This window comes from Marmota flaviventris, chromosome 2 (genome assembly GCF_047511675.1).
Source record: "Marmota flaviventris isolate mMarFla1 chromosome 2, mMarFla1.hap1, whole genome shotgun sequence".
NCBI classification, from domain to species: domain Eukaryota; kingdom Metazoa; phylum Chordata; class Mammalia; order Rodentia; family Sciuridae; genus Marmota; species Marmota flaviventris.
The window spans coordinates 78,608,905-78,630,657 of NC_092499.1; positions in this window are offsets into that span (position 1 = coordinate 78,608,905).

The window sequence follows — 21,753 nt, forward strand, 5'->3', positions numbered from 1 at the left end:
ATATAAACCTTTCCATCACTGCAGAGTTTTGTTGAATGGTGCTGCTTTCTAGCCTAGAACATGAGAGCAAGAGATTCCACTGTTAAGAGATTGAAGTCAGGTACTACAGATATTAAGTGCAAAAATGCCAGTGTCTTGGTGAATTTGAGTGACACTTTTAAATTTTTCATCATGGCCTGGGGCTGGGGCTCAGCGGTAGCGCACTTGCCTAGCATGTGTGAGGCACTGGGTTTGATTCTCAGCACTGCAAATAAATAAATAAAATAAAGATCCATCAACAACTAATTAAAATATTTTTAAAAATATTCATCATTATTCATAAGTTAGTTATTCAGCTCTTTCTAGTAGCTCCATGTAGCTCAAATTAAGTTCAATTGTATATAACAAAACCACAAATGAACCATGACTTGAACACACAAAGTTTCTTACTATGTAAAAGTTCCAGAGATCAGCAGTTCAAAGCTGGTCTAGTATTCTGATTAATTCATTGTGGACCCAGGTTTCTGCCCACTTCCCACCTGTCAGCATACTTCAGTGGTACAGTCCAAGATGGTGGGAGAGCTCCAGTCTCTACATCTGTCTTCCAGCCAACTGGAAGGAGGAAGAGATGTGCAGGCCCTATCCCTTCAGGATTTTCCTTAACTTGCAAATAACATTCCTGTTGGTATCTTACTATCCAAATGTAAACATATGACCACCTTTAGCTGCAAGGGAAACTGGGAGATAGACTTTATTCTAATGGCCATAAAATTGGAGTCTTATTGATATGAGTAGAAAAGAGAATGGCTATGGGAAAGTATCTAGGAGCCTCTGTCACACAGTGTTGAAAAGAGATGGTAAAAGAGAAAAATGAAAAGGGATTAAAAAGAATTAATTTTCCCGGGTATAAGCAACATGTGTTAAAAAAAAAAAAGCTAAAGAAAAAAATAAAATTGTTGAATAAATGTAAATCTCTGAGCTTGGAGTGACTTTTCAAATGCTCTCTATGACCCTGGAGGTCACCTGAGTCCTGTGATTTACAGAAGTCCACTCCACTCCCCACCTTCCTCCATTTTTTATTGTCACAATTCCTTACTGTCTTATGAAGAAGAAATGCCCTCAACTACAGATTTGTCTCAGTTAATAAATCTTTACAAAATCTGAACATTTCTGGAATGTTAAGAATATCCATCCATTCTTAATTTAGTATGGATTAGTCAAGTCCAATTTTAGATCTTCCAAAGATAGAAGAATCAACTTCATTAGAGTTTTGTTGTGAGGATGGGATAAACAAAGGATGTAACTTTACCACCTATGGACTGAGAAGACAGGAGAGGAAAAGCATTTGGAGAGTTCTGCAGAGTGGTTGAAGGTAGCTAAACAGCAGAATTAGACTGCTGGAAACATGAGTAGAAGCGAAGAAAGGGTCTGGGCAGGGGAAGGAAGGGTAAGAGAGAATAAAAGGCACAAAAATTCAAATGATAGCTAATAAGGTAGCAAAGACAAATTTTCATCATCTTGGAATTTTTCCTAAGGTTGACCATGCTTATTATAATACTAAATGTGGGTTTTTTTAGCAAAATATTTAAAGATAGAACCATTTCTTTCTATTACGAATTTAAAAGGCATCCAGGAGGCTAAAATGCAATGCTCATTTAAGCTGACAGCATTTGTTTGTACTCAACAAAAGCAAAAGAAATTGTATTATCTGAGCTAAAACGCCTTGCTCTCACTGTTTGGGGGATTGAATTAACTCATTTGCTTTTAATTTTAATTCAGCAGTCATTTTGTTTTAGAGATTCTACCTACTAACCATAATAACAACATGATAGCATTTACCAATGGCCTTTCAGGATGAGCTTTACCTCTGCTATTTCATTTCACCTGTATGGCATCGTTTTGAGGTAGATGTTGTTCTATTACTTTACAGAGAAGGAAACTGAGGCTCAGACAGTTTATGGGACTTGCCTGAGATAACACAGCTAGTAGTGGCAGAGCCCGGCTCCAGCCCTGTAAAACAGAGCTCCAGATTCTGTGCCTTTAATCTCTGCCTGACGCTGCCTCCTACTTAGTGTTCAGCAGAAATATAAACCATTCACATTAAAATCCAAGGGGTCTGATCGGGCTGCACCCTTAAGGACGCCTTTCTCATTTTGGTCCTTCGCAAGTACCTGCTATCACTCGTAACTGCTTCGCATGGCCACTGTGGAGATGTCTTTTTCCCTGCTTCCCTGCCTTGCCTTTCCCCTCCCCACCACCACCCTCACCACCAACTCCAGCCAAGGGGTTGTCTGTCAATGGTGTCACCTAGTGGCAGCAAGAGGAACTGTTTATTGGACTTTCCTCTTCTACACCTGATCCTTTCCTGCTCTTCAAGGGCTTTTTTGGCAGGGTCTCTCTTCACCCTTTTAAGTCACCACCCATGAGTCGTTCAGTTCTGCTTTAATCTTTTTCCACTCAAGCTCCCTTTCTTCTCCCCTTCTCTCTGGGAAGGAAGAGCCCCACCCCTCATCATTTATTTCACTAATGAAAAAGTTGAGCAACCTCAAGAGAATAGTGGACTCTACTCAGGCAGACCTGGATTTGAATTTCAGAGCCGTCACTTTCATTGTGGGATCTTGAATAAATTGAATAATCTCTCTAAATCTCAGTTTTCAAATTTATAAAGTGGAGATAAATAACCTGTTCGTAGAGTTGCTATTAAAATGAAATTTATTAAAAATAACTTTAGGAAAGCACTAGTACCTATATGTATATAGTAGGTATTTAATGAATATCACTCACCCCCACACCATCATGAATGCAAAACCAAAAAAATCACACCACTGTATTAATAAAAATGAATATATATATATATATATATATATATATATATATATATATATAGTCAATTGGTTCTGCTAAAGAACTAGTATCTGTAAAAACTAAAGTCTTTTAAATAAGTTTCCACCAAAATCCCTGTAAGTAGCCATATTCCTGTATGTAATGTCTGTAATCCCAGTATGTGGGAGGTGCAGGCAGGAGAATCACAAGTTTGAGGCCAGCTTCAGCAAATTAGCAAGGCCCTAAGCAAATTAGTGAGACCCTGTCTCAAAATAAAAAAAAAAAGGGGCTGGGGATGTAGCTCAATGGTAAAGCTCCCCTGGGTTCAATCTCCAGTTAAAAACAAAAAAAAACAAACAAACTTCATAAGTATCTATCTATTTCTGGTTCTTCTTGTTACAAATAAAATATATGGTATTTCTTTTTCATGGTGGAAAAATCAAATATTATGGACTAGCCTAGGTATGTAATTATCATTTATAAACATTACTTGCCTTGATCCTAGAATTAAAAAAATGGTTCAGCCACTTTGGAAAACAGTTTGGAAACTTTTTTAAAAAATTTTTTGTATGTATACATATATTTCAGTTGTCTATGGACCTTCATTTTATTTATTTATTTATATGTGGTGCTGAGAATTAAACCCAGTGCCTTACACAAGCCAGGCAAGTGCTCTACCACTGAACCACAACTCCAGCCCTGGAAATCACTTAAAATTTTATACATACCACCTATCATATGACCTAGTAACACCTGTCCAGGTATTCAATAAATGAAAACATAAGTTCAAATAAAAAATTTTAAATGTGAACAGTTATAGTGAAATTAGTTATAACTGACAAAAGTGGAAACAACTTATATGTCATTTAACCACTGAGTGCATAAACAAACTGATGGGACTCAGAGCACACCCCCACAAAATATGACTGTGGAAGCCAGAATGTGTATCCCAGAATATATCTTCTTGGTATATTAATTATTTTGAGAAACTGAAGACACGGAAGTAGCTCCAGAAAAGTGGCTCTATTTTAAGAGAAATGTATATCTTTAAAGGAGCTCTCCAATTGTAAAGGCCTCTCCTCTTGATACCAGGAAGGAAAGGATGACTACAGCACTCAGGTACATCACTCAGGACTTCCTCAATGGAGAAGGCACAGATCTAAATCTGTGTAACAAACCTTGCCCCTGTAGTCCAGTGCTTTTTCTGGCTCTCTCTCTCTCTCTCTCTCTCTCTCTCTCTCTCTCTCTCTCTCTTAAAAACTAGCCTTTATTAGGCCCTAGGAATATGAAAAGAAGAAATGAAGGCGGAATCACGTTGTGATTACATGAATCCGGCATAACTTTCCTATGTACATATATGCAATACACCACAGTGAATCTCAACATTGCGTACATCCGTAAGACAGGGATCCTAATTAGAATAAGTTATATTCCATGTTTGCATAAATACGTCAAAATAGACTCTACTGTCATATATTTAAAAAGCAAATAACAATTAAGAAAAGAAAAAAGTACATGTCCACATCCTTCATACGCAGTTCCAAAATCCAAAAAGGGTCCAAGAAAATAAATATCTATGTGCTGAGTCATTCAAAACAACTGGAATGGATTTTACCTGATCTACTGTGAGATAGTCATCTTTATTTGCCTCTCTAGATGTGACTGTTCACATAATTCGTTGCAGAAAAATTAGAATGTTTGATAACTGGGCTGGTGTATACTCTGCTAGAGGTGTATAGTGTTAATTTATAAATCTGACATTCTGAATTTATAAATCTGACATTCTGAATTTTGAAACAGAAAATTCTGAATATTAGAACAAACAATCTCAGTATATATTTCTTACTGCTAATGAAGTATTATTCTAAATTCCTTACAAACTTTATCTTATTGAAACTGCATGACCTCTTTTGGAGATAGACATTGCTATGATATTCACTTTATAGATGAGGAAACTAAGGATTAGATTCTTTGCTTCAGAGAATAAAAAGTGTTTTAAAGTTTAAATGCTCTTTTGAGATCTAGTCTAGAGGTCCACTCATTTATTAATTTTCCTCCATGTATACATACATAAGTTACACATTAATAAATCCCTGTCTTTTCCTCATTTGTCTGTCTTTTGTTACAGGGAGTTCTAGTTAAGAGATATGAAGGGTAATGGGGAAATTCTTCTTCCTCCTTCACAAAAACATGGTGCATTGAGCTCTAAAGGAGGAGAAATTATTTTTGTCTCTACCTTGCATGTAACAGTGGCCAGTCCTTTACAAGTTGTCCTTTTCAATTACTTCCCTTCAATTTGCCTGGCATTCTAAATTTTACAGAAAAGCCACACCTAAATCATTAAGATGTTAACTGCTAAGTAACATCTAGATTTATACAACGTAGGACATCTACTGACCTTCAGTTTATATGAGCCCATGTAAGATGAAGCTTATCTTAGAGAAATATAATGTGTTTGTCTAAAGGATTGCAGAAACTAGCCTCAGAATGTCAGACTTGATTGACATTGCCAAAGAAAAAAAGAGATAGTCCCTGGCTGACAAAGATCCTGCTCAGCACATAGCCTTCCAGTCCACGGTCCCACTGTACCTCCTTGTCCTTCCTATAAAAGCCCTTTCATTTACCTGAGCTCCCCAGAATGGTCTTCTTCCCTCACTTCATCTGCTCAGGATACCAGTGCCAGAATAAACTTCATCTCCTCCCTACTTTTTTTTAATAACAGTGGAATGCATTACAATTCTTATTACATATATAGAGCATACTTTTTCACATCTCTGGTTGTATACATAGTATACTCACACCAATTCGTGTCTTCATACATTACTTTGGATAATAATGATAATCACATTCAGCCATCATTAATTACCCCATGCCCCCTCCTTTCACTTCCCACCCCTCTGCCCTATCTAGAGTATGTCTATTCCTCCCATGCTCCCTCTCCCTATCCCACTATGAATCAGCTTCCTTATATCAAAGAAAACATTCAGCATTTGCTAATCCTTATCTTGCAAGTATTGACTTTTGAGCAGTGAGCTCCGTAGTTGCTAGTTGAATGAACCCCTGTAACAAAAATCAAGTTAAGAAAAATAGAGATTCAGTAACACATATAACTCATATATACAGAGTACTCCTTGACTTGTAATAGGGTTACATCCCAATAAGACCATTGTATTTTGAAAATGTCCTAAATCTAAAGTGTATCAAAATTACTAAATTTAGATGCATCTAAATTACCAAACATCATTGCTCAGCCACACAGTACACTGTAGAATACCAGTTGTTTACTCTCATGATTAGGTGACAGACAGGGGGCTGCAGCTGGCTGCCAGTGCCCCAAATCCTAAAAGAAGGTCATATTTTTATCACTAGCCTATGAAAAGATCAAAACTCAAGTATGTTTTCTGCTAAACACTTATCACTTTTGCACCATTTTAAAGTTGAAAAGTCACAAGTCAAACCATTAAAAGCCAGGAACCATCTGTACATGGGAGGTACTGAGGGAAAAATCATTAAGTCTCAAAGAAATGGCTCTGAATTTATGCATACATACCATATTCAACTGTAACAAAGACAGAAGCATATTAGAAGTGGGAGGTAGCAATGTGTAGGTCAATAAGTAGCAGACAGACGTGAGCAGTGGGAACATGAGGAGAAGGGCCTCCTTGTGGACCCCCACATGCTTTCTTTTAAAAAGCAATTTGCCTGAGACCACTCTGGCTTTGCCTGGCTCAAGTTAATAGGATACACTATATTCTTCAGCAAACAGTTTATTACCTCTAGGAGAAATGCAGAAGCAAAGACTCCTCCCTTCCCATTAGAAGAACAAGTTATCCCAAGGCGAGCAATTTTGTGACCTTTACACAGACCAGATTTTAGGACTTGGGGAGACAGGATAATTAGAAGCAAAGCCCCCAACCCTAAAATCTATAAGAACAAGTTCCAATTAGAATTGGTTAGTGTAGGTTTAGGTGACCCACAGTTGCATGTCATTATAATAGTAAAATCCCTCTTCTATGGGGTAATGCCATGCACACTGGGGACTTGGAAGTCTGAGGCAATCCTGCTGTCAGTCAAAAGTTGAAAGGTGGACCCAAGCGGGATTTTATGGAAACTTCCCTAGGACCCTCAATAAAACTGGAGGACCAGATGGGCACACCATCCCTCTCCTCTCTGAGAGGACCATATGTCCTATCCATTCTAATAAACTAATGTCTGCTACTATGTGCAACTCACTTGAAATTCTTCAGACAAGACTGCAAGAACTGGTAATCACAGATCACCATAGTTGTTTTGACTCTGCAGGCAGATCTTGCTCTATAACATGAGTGACCAGGAAAAACATGGTAAAAGAGGGTAAGATTGTTGTATAGATTTAGGTCAGTGCCTTCTCTATTCACGAGTCTCAAGTGATTAGAGTCATCTTTCTCTTTTTGATACAGAAATGGGAAACTCTTACAAATGAAGATTACTTTTGTAAGTATAAATTTCCCTTACTAAATAGTAGCTTCTGCTATGTTTTAGGAGCTTCTATTATGTCTGCAATTTCTTCAGATAATGAGCTCAAAATAACATTGGTGCCAAAGAAGCATATTTGGGGATAGTATATACCAGAACCCTACCTAAACAATGTAATATTTTTGTTAAACCAAAACTTTTGAGTTTAAGGGATTTCAAAAATAGGAGGATTTATTGAGCTAGTACAGATGCTACCCAGTAAGAAAGGACCAAGTACTAGAACAAGTACCTGCAAGTCTCAATAGCAATTAGGAAATGCCCACCAGACCAGAACTAAGAGCATTTCTAAAAATAAAACCATAGGGAAAGAAGACATGACCTATTTATATTGAACCTACATTGGCTATAGCCAAGAAAGGCAGGATCATGCCAAGCAGAGAAAGCTTTAGGATAGGAGGGCAGTCCATAAGCAGCAGTTGTTGGGGGGTTTTCATCCAAGATGGCAGAATAGAGGAGGTCATGTTCCTGGCTGCTCCATGACATGAAACCAAGAAATCAGACAGGAAGCTTCCCTGCACGGTGGGTGAACAACAGAAAAAGTGTGGGGGGGACTTTACTGGAATTTAAAACTGGACATTCAAAGCAGATTGGGGACAAAGGAGATTGGATATAATAAAATAGGGAAAAAATCTCCAGAGGCCAGACCTGAAGCACCATCCAGAATGGTCTCTCCATGAGCATAGTAGAGAGCTAAGGGAATTAAAGGAACCTGAATTTTGGGGAGGCCAGAGGCATGTCTGGGTACTGATTTTTTAGAGACCAAGGACATTGCCCAACAAACCTGAAAGATGTGCTGCATGATATCCATGTGCAGGAGCAAAAAGACACCTTCTCTCCAGGCAGCATGATGAGGACAAAGGAAGAAACACAATTTTGCAGCTGAGGAAATCCATTCCTGGCAAGCCCAAGTTAAGCCCAAAATAAATGACCAGGAGAAAACAAAAATGGAGAGAGGTTTACACAGGGACAACTAGTCTTGGAAACTCACCTGCCTCTACCTTCCCTCTCCAATCCAACTTCTTGCAGTACTGACTGGGAGGGAGGCATCTGACCAGGAACTCAGAAGGGTAGGGCTGGAAAGATTGTTTTGAGACTGAACCCAAGATCAGGAAAGGTAGATCCTGCAGGTGATGTAGGAATCTAAGAATTGCCTCCCTCACCACATGAGTAGAAACCAGGAGAGAATCCTGGGGTAAAGTCTTCCAGTATGGACCAGCAAGTACTGGGTGTTGGAGGTGTGCTGATTTAAAATCTCCAGACCAATTAGTGTTCAACAAAGAGCTTAGAGTCACCTAAGTATAAACCCTGCCCCCAAGAACTCTTCCTATGGGATTATCTCCCTCACTCCAGCAATCCAGAGGGTGGAACATCACCTCCAGAAGACCCCACCTACAACTGCTGGGAAGAGAAGCTGAGAATATTTTGAACTTCAACAGAAAGAATTCTTTAACTTTTCAATAAGATATTTTTTCTTTTTTAATTCTTTATCTGTTCAATTGTGACCTTGATGGCACATATACATTTTCAGGTTTGCATTTTTTGTCGTTTGTAGCAATTTTGAAGCCAGTTATTTTTCATGGATTAGTTTTTTATGAACTAGAATGTTTGATTAGTATATTTCAGTTTTGTTTTGTATTTTTTTAATTTTTTAAATTTTTACTTTGTATATATTTTTTCTCCTACCTTTTTCTCTTGATTCACTCATTTCTTCCATCAACAGCCAATCTCTACTGTTCTTTCTTTCACTCTTCCTTTAATTTTTTACTTCTGTCTTCTCTCCTCCTCCCTAATGATCATCACATCCTATGTCACTTCTTTTCTCTCCCTGTCCATGATTTAAAATGAAAACCCATTTGCAAACTTGCTGTTTTTATTATAAGCAATAACTAATCTTATTATTTCTGTTTATTGTGATAATAAACATTGTAGATGTCATAGTAGGAACTATTTGATTTAATGCTGTATAATGCTTGCATTGGTTGGTATTATTTGTCTCCCCATAAACATTGAGGTTCTGGAAACCTGCAGGGACACTATAAGTCCACAGGGTAGAAACTCTACTGCCTCAGATATGTACTATTAGATGGGTAGACACAAAACAACATGAAAAAGTGAGGGGGGGGGAAATCACCGTAAGAAAATCAAGATACTCTAACAACATAATGCATCAACACCATAGTGGAAGAAATGTGAGAAAAGGGATTTAGAATGTACATAGTTAAACTGATCTGCGAAGTAAAGGATGGTATAAGGAATGAAATTAGAGAGAAAACACAGGAAGTGAAAGGTCAATAAAGAGACAGAGATTCTGAAAAAAAAAAGCAGTAATCCTCAAAATGAAGGAAACAATAAACCAAATTAAAAATTCAATAGAAAGCATCACCAACAGAAGAGACCACTTGGGAGATAGAACCTCAAGCAATGAAGACAAAATATATAATCTTGAAAATAGAGTGACCATGAAGAAAAGATGTTAAGAAACCAAGAACAGAACTTCCTAGAATTATGGGATAACATGAAAAGAACAAATTTAAAATTTATCAGGATAAATGAAGGCATGGAGATATAAGTCAAGGAATGCACAATCTTTTTAATGAAATAATATCAGAAAATTTCCCAAATCTAAAGAATTAAATGAAAAATTAAATATAAGAGGTTTACAGGACCCCAAATGTACAAATTATAACAGACCCACATTAGGGCATATTATAATGAAAATGCTTAGCATACAGAATTTTAAAGGCTATAGGAGAATAATATCAGATTACATAAAAGGGAGACCAATTCAGATCTCAGCTTATTTCTCAACCCACGCATTCAAAGCTAGGAGGTCTTGGAATAACATATATCAAGCTGTGAAAGAAAATGGACACGAACCAAGAATCCTATATTCAGAAAAATTAAGTTTTAGATTGGAAAATGAAATAAAAACCTTTCATGGTAAATAACAGTTAAAAGAATTCACAACTAGAAAGCCTGCATTACAAAATATTCTCAACAAAATATTCCATGAAGATGAAATGAAAAAAAGAAAAGTAAAAACCAGCAAACAGAGATATTACAGTAAAGGAATAGTCAATCAAAGGGGAAATTAATTCAAATTAAAAACTAGAAATAAACTAAAATTACTGGAAACAAAAATCATATCTCAATAATAACTTTGAACATTAACAGCCTAAACTCATCAATCAAAAGACATAGACTGGCAGATTGGATCAAAAACCAAGACCCAAGAATATGTTGTCTCTAAGAGACTCACCTCATAGGCAAAGACATACACAGACTGAAGATGAAAGGATGGGAAAAAACACATCACGCACATGGATCACATAAATAATCAGGGGTTTCAATCCTCATATTATATAAAGTGGATTTCAAGCCAAAGTTAATCAGAAGGGACAAAGAAAGACTGCTTAAGGGAATTAAACATCAACAGGCCATAACAATCATAAAAATGTGTGCCCCAATGGAGCATCTATGTACATCAAACAAACCCTTCTCAATTTCAAGAATCAAATAGACCACAACATAATAAATACTGGGTGACTTTAATACACCTCTATCATTACTGGATAGATCCAATACAATAAATAATTTTATTATACAATAAAATCCAATCCAATCCAATACAATACAATACAATAAATAAATATTTTCAAGATTATATATTTTGTCTTCATTGCTTGAGGTTCTATCTCCCAAGTGGTCTCTTCTGTTGGTGATGCTTTCTATTGAATTTTTAATCCAATACAATAAATATTAATGGACATATATAGAATATTTTATACATCAGTGAGTGAGTACACTTTCTCCTCAGCAAAACATGGATCCTTCTTTAAAATAGACCATATCTTATGCCACAAAGCAACTCTTGGCAAATACAAAAAAAAAATAGAGAGAGATAATATACTGTATTCTATCAGATCATAATGGAATGAAATTAGAAATCAATGATAGAATAAAAAGTAAAAACTACTCTAACACCTGAAAACCAAATAATATGCTATTGAATTATGCATGGATAGCAGAAGAAATCAGGAATGAAATAAAAATACTTGAAGATAAATGAGATTATTGATATAATATATCAAAATCTCTGGGACACCATGTAAGCAGAGCTAAGATGAAAGTTCATGGCATTGAGCTCATTCATTTGAAAGAATAGAAAATCAATGAATAAATTACCTAACATTACATCTTAAAGCCCTAGAAAAAGAAGAACAAATCAACACCAAAAGCAGTAGAAGACAGGAAATAATTAAAATCAGAGCTGAAATCAATGAAATTGAAACAAAAGAAACAATTCAAAAAATTGACAAAACAAAAATTTGGTTCTTTGAAAAAATAAGTAAAATTGATAAACCCTTAGGAAAGCCAATGAAAAGAAAGAGGAAAAACTCAAATTAATAAAATTTGAGATGATAAGGAAATATCACAATGGACACTACTGAAATACAGAAGACAATCAGAAACCATTTTGAAAAATTATACTCTAATAAAATAGGAAATCTTGAAGACATCAACAAATTTGTGGAGCCATATGACCTAACCCAATAGAATCAGCAGGACATACACAATTTAAACAGATCAATTTCAAGCAATGAAATAGATGACACCATCAAAAGCCTACCACCAAAGAAAAGACCAGGAACAGATTGATTCTCACCAGAGTTCTACAAGACCTTCAAAGAAGAATTAACACCAACACTTTTCAAATTATTCCATGAAACAGAAAAGGAGGGAACCCTTCCAAATCCATTCTATAAAGCTAGTGTTACCCTGATACCAAAACCAAACGAAGACACATTAAGGAAAGAAAACTTCAGATCAATATCCCTGATGAACATAGATGCAAAAATTCTCAATAAAATTCTGGCAAACTGCATACCAAAACATACTAAAAAGATAGTGCACCATGATCAAATGGGGTTCATCCCAGGGATAAAAGATTGGTTCAACATATGGAAATCAATAATCCATCACATCAATAGACTTAAATATAAGAATCATACGATCATCTTAATAGATGTAGAATAATTTGGCAAAATATAGCAACCCTTCATATCAAAAACATTAGAAAAACTAGGGATAATAGGAACATATCTCAATATTGTAAAAGCTACCTATGCTAAACCCAAGGCAAACATCATTCTAAATGGGGAAAATTGAAAGCATTCCCTCTAAATGAACAAGACAAGGATGTTCTCTTTCACAACTTTTATTCAACACTGTCCTTGAAATTCTATCCAAGCAATTAAACAAAAGAAATTAAAGGGGCACAATAGATAAAAGGGATTAATAAGAAAAGAACTCAAATTATCACTATTTGCCAATGACATGATTCTACATTTAGAAGACCCCAAAATTCCACCACAACATTTGAAAACTAATACAAATAAATAAATACAGCAAAGTAACAGGATATAAAATTAACATTCATAAATGAAATGTGTTCCTATACATCAGTGATGAATTGACTGAAAGAGAAATTAAGAAAGCTACCCCATTCACAATAGCCTTAAAAAATATATTTGGTAATCAATCTAACAAAGAAGTAAAAGACCTCTACAATGAAAACTACAAATTGATAAGGAAAGAAATTGAAGAGGACCTAAGAAGATGGAAATATCTCCCATGCTCTAGGATAGGCAGAATTAACATTGTCAAAATGTCCATTCTACCAAAAGCATTATACAGATTTAATGCAATTCGTATTAAAATCCCAATAACATTCTTCATAGACCTAGGAAAAGCAATCATGAAATTCATTTGGACAAATAAGAGACTTGGAATAGCCAAAGCAATCCTTAAGAAGAAAAATGAAGCAGGAGACATCACAATACCAGAACTTAAATTATACTACAGAGCTATAGTAACAAAAACAGCATGGTATTGGCACCAAAACAGATTCATAGACTAATGGTACAGAATAGAAGACACAGAGAAAAGCTCACATAAATACAGTATCTCATACTAGACAAAGCTGCCAAAAATATTCACTGGAGAAAAAATAGCCTCTTTAACAAATGGTGCTGCCAAAACTGGAAATCCCATATGTAACAAAAAGAAATTAAGCTCCTTTCATTGCACACAAAAACCAACTCAAAGTGGATCAAAGACTTAGGCATTAAAACAGAGATCTTGTGCCTAGCAGAAGAAAAAGTAGGACCAAATCTCCACCATGTTGGCTTGGGAACTGACTTCCTTAACAAGACTCCTAAACCGCAAGAAGTAAAATCAAGAATTAATAAATGGGATGGATTAAAACTAAAGAGCTTCTTCACAGAGAAGGAAACAATCAATAATGAGGATAGTTACAGAATGGGAGAAAATCTTTACCACATGCACCTCAGACAGAGCACTAATCTCCAGGATATATAAAGAACTCAAAAATTTAACACCAAAAAAACAAATAACCCAATCAATACATGGGTGAAGAAACTGAACAGACACTTCACAGAAGAAGAAATACAATTGATCAACAAATATATGAAAAAATGTTCAACATCTCTAGCAATTAGAGAAATGTGAATCAAAATTACACTGATATTTCATCTCATTCTAGTTAGAAAGGCAATCATCAAGAATACAAACAATAATAAATGTTGGCAAGGATATGGGGGAAAAGGTACACTTATACATTGCTGGTGGGACTGGAAATTGGTGCAACCACTAGGGAAAGCAGTATGGAAATTCCCAAGAGAACTTGGAATAGAAACACCACTTGATCCAATCATCCCACTCCTAGTTTTATACCCAAAGAACTTAAAATTAGCATACTAATTTGCAGTCACATCAATGTTTACAGCAGCTCAATTCACAATAGCTAAACTATGGAACCATACTAGGTACCCCTCAACAGATTTTTGGATAAAGAAACTGTAGTATTTATACAAAATTGAATATTACTCAGCTTTAATGCAGAATGAAATTATGGTATTTTCCAGTAAATGAATAGAACTGGAGAATATTATGCTAAGCGAAATAAGCCAATCCCAAAGAACAAAGGGCCGGATGTTTTCTCTGATATATGGATGTTAATTTACAATAAGTCGGATGTGGGGGAAGAGTAGAGGTAATTTGGACTAGACAGAGGGAAATGAAGAGGGGCAGTGGAATTAGGATAGAAAAAATAGTAAAATGAATCAGCATTATTACCCTATGCATATATGATTACATGACTGGTATAACTACATCATGTAAAACCAGAAGAATGAGAAGTTATACTCCATTTATGTATGGTGTGTCAAAATGCATTCTACTGTCATATATAACTAATGAGAACAAATTTTAAAATTTTAAAAATAGATGCAATGGTTGCTTGTGGATTGGGTAGGGTTAACAGTCCAGAAAGTTTATACATAAACCAGGCATGGTCATGGTGAGATTCAAGTCAATGTTCCAACATACATTTAGAAGTGTGAAATTGCCTTTTTGTCAGTTTTGTCCACAGCTTTTAATTGATTAACTTCCTTTATCTCTTCCCTCCTCCATCCTCTGGCCGTTAATTAAATTTGAACATCTCAGAATATTTTCCTCATCACTACTCAGCAATAAAAAGAACAAACTACTGGCCATACAACAACACAGGTTAATCTCAAATGCACGATACTGGGTCAAAGAGACTATATGAGTCAGGGTTCTCTAGAGAAATAGAACCAACGGATATATGTATCCGTCTGCAGGCTGGAGAGCTAGAGGAACAAGCAGCTGAGCAGTTCAAGAGGCTGAAGCCTCAGAACAAGAGGGATCAATGATGCTATCCCAGTCCAGGATCAAAGGCTTCTGGAAACTCCCTAAAGAATAACTGGCAGAGTCCACCTTGAAAGAGTGAAGGAGCTTGAGTTTGGTGTCCTCAGATAATCACAGCAGCAATCAAGAACCCATTCAAGAAGTGTTGAGCTTGCTTCTGCAGCTGTTTCCTTGTTCTTCCAACATTTATTCCATCCCAGCCTTTAACCTATTGCACAATGCTGCCCACAATTAGGGAGGGTCTCCACTTCAGTTCTATCCCATGTGCCAAATATTTCTAGACACACCCTCAATGGCACACCCAGAAGCCTCTTAATTTTAATCATCTCTTAATCCAATCAAATTGACAAATCATACTAGTCTCTCAACCGTACATATTCTGTGATTCCATTTACATGACATTGTGGAAAAGGGGAAACTACAGGAACAGAAAACAGATCAGTAGTTGCCAGAAACTAGGGATCAAGGACATGAAAGAACACTTGAAGATGACAGAAACATTCTATAGCTTGATCATTGTTGTTACATGACTATTTACATTTTTCAATATTTATAACTGCCGATTTTACTGTACATAAAGTATAACAATAAAACTACAAAAAGAGAAGTGATGGTATTCAGTTTTAAGCTTCTATCAGAGATATGTGAAATAAAACTCTATTATAATTTATATGTACAAAATAAAGTATTGTAGTTACTAAATGATATGCAAACCTATTTTTGATATGTTGTTAAATAAAGGGCAGGTCATAAAGCAACAATAGTATATTATGAATTGCAAAGAGAAAGAATGTATAGAAAAAGAGAACATACCCAAAAGATTTCTAGATTATCCAGTTTGATTTCATATAATTATTTGTTGTCATTTCTTTTGATCCTTTGTATTTCTGTGATGCCAGTTGTAATGTTCTGTTTTTTCATTTATGATTTTATTTGGGTCTTATCTCCTTTCTTTTAGTCTAACCAAAGACTTGTGAGGTTTATTTTTACCAACTCTTAGTTTCATTAGTCTTTTTTATTCTTTTTATAGTCTCTATTTTATTTATTTCAGCTCTGATCTTTGTTATTTCCATTCTTCTGCTAATTCTGGGCTTAATTTATTCTTCTTCAAACTCCTTGAGGTATAAAGTTAGGTTGTTTATTTGAGATTCTTCTTTTCTATTAATGTAAGCATTTGTGGTCATAAAATTCTCTTAGAACCACTTCTGCACATCAAGTTTTGGCATGACACTTTTCCATTTTTGTCTCAGGATTTTTTGTTTGTTTGTTTGTTTCGTTTTTGACCTATTGGTTCTTTACAAATGTGTTGTTTAATTCCATATATTTGTGAATTTTCCAGTTTTCCTCCAGTTATTGCTTTTTTGTTTCATACTTTTATCATCAAAATAAATACTTCATATAATTCAATCTTCTTAAATTTTTTGACTTTCTTTCTGACCCAACATATGATCTGTACTGGAGAACATTCCATACACAGTTGGAAAGAATATGTTCTCCTGATGTCAGAGATATACATGTTCTTCTGTATATGTCTGTTATAGAGAGTAGGTTATTTGGCCTATTTGGTCTAAAATGTAATTTAAATACAGTGTTTCCTTATTGGTTCTCTATCTGGATGACCTATCCATTATTAAAGTGGAGATATTGAGGTCCCCTACTGTCTTTTCATTGCTATTTCCCCTTTCAGATCCATCAATATTTGCTTTATATGATTAGGTTCTCTGACATTGGATGCATATGTATTTATAAATACTATACATCCTCTACAATTGACCTCTGTTTTCATAATGGAATGACCTTCTCTTGTGACAATTTTCATTTTGTTTTTGAGACAGGGTCTTGCTATATTTCCCAAGCTGGTTTTAAATTCTGAGGCTCAAGTGATCCTCCTACTTCAGCCTCTAGAATAGCTGAGACCACAGGCATATACCACTTTGCTGGTTCCTCTGATAATTTTCACTTAAAAGTCTAACTTTATGTAAAATAAGTATAGCTACCCCTGTTCTTTTTTTGGATTCCATTTGCATGAAATATCCTTTTGCATTCATTTATTTTCAGTTTGTATGTTTTTGTAGACAGCATATAAGTGCATCTTGCTTTTTTAGTTCATTGTCCCTCTCTATGGCTTTTGATTAGAGGATTTAGTCCATTTGTACTTAAAGTAATTATTGGTAGGTAGGGATTTACACTGCCGTTTTGTTCATGCTTTATGACTGTTTGGCAGTTCTTTCCTCCTCTCTTGCTGTCTTTCTTTGTGTTTTGATGATTTTCTAGAGAGGTATGCTTTGATTACTTTATCTCGTATATACCTAGTATAGGTTTATGCTTTGGAGGTACCCTGTGGTTGATATAAACTACCCAATAAATGTAATGTTTAATTTTAACATGATACAAACTTAAGTCAGTTGTATAAAAAGTATAGTTTATAAAAATTATGCTTTTTCTTCCCACCTCAACATTTAATGTTTTTGATTTCACAATTTACTATTGCTTTGTTAAAAAAATAACCAAGAGAAATTAAATTCTTCATCCTGAACTCTTACATAACGTTAGAACCAGTATATTAAAGCCCTCCTGGTTCCCAGCTAGTGGTCCTGTGGTGTGCCATGGGAAGGGGAAGAAGCTGCAAGGCAAATGGAGAAACAGGTTGTACCACAGAAACCTAATATAGTACCCTCTGTTTTTATATGAGCTAGTTTAAAGCCAAGGTTATTTATCAATAATGGGTTGACAGTAGCTAACCCATGCTTTTCAAACTAGAAGGATAGAAATCTCAGCTTATACAAAATCACAGCAAATAATGTTTACTTTTGGTGGTGAGCAAGGGTGCCCTTCAAGTGTAGGTTTAATAGATGATTTACCACTATCAAGTAAGTCCTATTTTATTTCTGGTACATTTTAGAAGTACCAGTATTGATGAATTACATTGCTGTGCTTGGAGCCACTCTCCAGCAACATTTGGAGCAACTCAGCGAGTTGGCTCACAGAGTAAGTGGAATGGGAGTGGAAGAAGGGGAAACAACCTGCTAATGCTAAATTCCAAATGTGTCAAGAATCTACTAGGATTTATTAGGGTCAAGACACTGCCTTTAGGATACATTTGAGATAATTTTGAGGAAAAATGGAGTATAGATAGCCATGACTCAGAGATTGTTCTTAAATCTGGATCACCATAGTTTGGTACTGTTCTCAGGACATTCAAGATACATTTTAATGAAAATAATTTTTAACACACAAGTAATATATGTGAATTTTTTATTTTATACTAATTTGTTATATATAACAGCAGAATGCATTACAATTCATATTACACATATAAAACATAATTTCTCATAACTCTGGTTGTATACAAAGTATATTTACACCATTCGTGTCTTCATACATGTACTTAGGGTAATGATATCCATTTCATTCTCCATCTTTTTTACCCTCTTACCCCTTCCCTTCCCCTCCCTCCCCTTTGCCCTATCTAGAGTTCGTGTAATCTTCCCATGCTCCCCCTCCCAATGCCACTATAAATCAGCCTCCTTATCTCAGAGAAAACATTTAGCATTTGGTTTTTAGGGATTGGCTAAAGTCACTTAGTATTATATTCTCCAACTCCATCCATTTACCTACAAATGCCATGATTTTATTCTCTTTTAATGCTGAGTAATATTCCATTGTGTGTGTATGTATGTGTGTGTGTGTGTGTGTGTGTATATATATATATATATATATATATATATATATATATATATCACATTTTATTTATCCATTCATCTACTGAAGGGCTTCTAGGCTGGTTCCACAGTTTAGCTATTGTGAATTGTATTGTTATAAACATTAAAGTGGCTGTGTCCCTGTAGTATGCTGTTTTTAAGTCCTTTGGGTATAAACCAAGGAGTGAGATAGCTGGTCAACTGGTGGTTCCATTCCCAGTATCCCAAGGAATCTTCACACTGCTTTCCATATTGGCTGCACCAATTTGCAGTCCCATCAACAATGTATGAGTGTGCCTTTTTCCCCACATCCTCGCCAACATTTATTGTTGTCTGTATTCATAATAGCTGCCATTCTGAATTGAGTGAGATGAAATCTTAGAGTAGTTTTGATTTGCATTTCTATAAATGCTAGAGACGTTGAACATTTTTTCATATATTTGTTGATTGATTGTATATCACCTTCTGAGAAGTGTCTGTTCAGTTCCTTGACCCATTTACTGATTGGATTATTTTGAGTTCTTTATACACCCTAGAGATTAGTGCTCTATCTGATGTGCAAGTGGTAAAAATTTGCTCCCAAACTGTAGGCTCTCTATTCACCTCACTAATTGTTTCTTTTGTTGAGAAGCTTTTTAGTTTGAATCTATCCCATTTATAAATTCTTGATTTTAATTCTTGTGCTATAGGAGTCTTATTAAGGAAGTAGGGGCCTAATCCGATATGATGGAGATTTGGGCCTACTTTTTCCTTCTATCAAATGCAGGGTCTGTGGTTTAATTCCTAGGTCCTTGATCTACTTTGAGTTGAGTTTTGTACATGAGGGGAGATAGAGGTTTAATTTCATTTTGTTGCATATGGATTTCCAGTTTTCCCAGCACCATTTGTTGAAGAGGCCATCTTTTTAAAATCCAATCTGCCAGTCTATGTCTTTTGATTGGTGAATTTAGGCCATTAACATTCAGGGTTATTATTAAGATATGATTTGTATTCACAGCCATTTTTGTTTGTTTTTGGTATTTAACTTGAATTGGTTTCTCATTTGATTAGTCTTTCCTTTAGTGTAATACCTCCCTTTGCTGATTTTCATTGTTGTTTTTCAATTCCTCTTCATGAAATATTTTGCTGAGGATGTTCTGTAGTGCAGGCTTTCAAGTTGTAAATTCTTTTAACTTTTGTTTATAATGGAAGGATTTTCTTTCATCATCAGATCTAAAGCTTAATTTTGCTGGATATAATATCCTTGGTTGGCATTCATTTTCTTTCAGAGCTTGATATATGTTGTTCCAGGATCTTCTAACTTTCAAGGTCTGGGTTGAAAAATCTGCACATAATCTAATTGGTTTCCCCCTATATGTAATCTGATTCCTTTCTCTCATGGCTTTTCATATTTTCTCCTTATTCTGTATATTAGGCATTTTTATTATAGTGTGCTTTGGTATGGATCTGTTGTGATTTTGTACATTTGGCATTCTGTAAGACTCTTGAATTTTGTTTTTCAAATTCATTCTTCATGTTTGAAAATTTTTCTGATATTATTTCATTGAATAGATTGATCATTCCTTTGGTTTGGAACTCTATTCCTTCCTCTATCCTAATAACTCTTAAATTTAGTATTTTTATTCTATCCCATATTTCTTGAATGTTCTGCTCATGGTTTCTTACCATTTTCACTGTGTTGTCTACATTCTTTTCAAGATTATATATTTTGTCTTCTTTGTCTGAGGTCCTCTCTTCCAAGTGGTCTAATCTGTTGGTGATGCTTTCAATTGAACTTTTAATTTGGTTTATTGTTTCTTTCATTTCAAGGATTTCTGTTTGTTTATTTTTTATAACCTCTATCTCCCTATTAAAGTAATCTTTTGCTTTTTGTATTTGTTTATGTAGCTCTTTCTCAAAATGATCTTTTGCTGCCTGTATTTTCTCTCTTATAACATACTTTAATTCATAGGACATTTTAATCATGTACATCCTGAGCTCCTTCTCTGTCATTTCTTCTGCTGTGCTGGCCATGTAGTATCTTGATATGTTTGGGGTACTTTCTTCCCTTGTCTTTTCATACCGCTTGTGTGTCTTTCCTTCTGGCACTGTGGATGCAAGGCATTACCTGTTTTACCTATAGGCTTATAATGCCCCTGTAGGGATCCAATACCACTCCTTTGAGGTGAAGGACAATGTTATCAGATCCCAATGTAAACAGTATACACCCTAAAAACAAATGTTTGCTATTAAGACATATACAGTTTGGTAACAAGGTACAGAAATGGTGAATTTAATTATTATCTACAATATACTCAGTAAGTTTGTAAAAGGTTTAGAGTTTCCATGGTGAACAAAGAACCAGGAGTGAGGAGTAGGATGATAAGCTGAGGAGGTAGGAGGTGAGGATATAGAGTTATTATATCTTAGGAAGTGGGAAAGAGAAATCCTAAGAAGAAGATTAGTAACAGGAGAAGGGAGAGGAAGTTATTTTGTGTAGACAAGTGAGGAGACAGTAGAGTACATAAAACAAACACACATATATATTAAGAAAAATAAAAAATGTTGAAATAGTAGAAATTGGTGAGATAAAAGGGAAAAAAAAGAATATACACAACACAACTGTAATATACTATTCAGACATCCCAGTCCTCAAAATCCTAATTCATGCAAAGTACTTGATTTCACATATGTTGGGGATATGAGGGCAGGAGAATAGAGTAGGAGAGGAAGAAAGAAAAAAAAAAGATCTTGAAGGAAGATACAGGGCTTGCTTGGTTGGAGATCAGTATCTTTCCTGCTTCCCTTCTTATCCAATAAGTGGGGTCAACTGTTGTTAGCTGGTATCTCCATCCTCAGGATGGTGAAGGTTATCAGGGTGTCACTGTGCCAGGTTAGCAACTGCTGGGGGGAGGGGGGAGTTAGAAACTGGGTACCTAGCCAGCCAGCATTCCAAATTGGGAGTCCTTCCCCCCAAGATGGTGATGAAGGTGACCCAAGATGA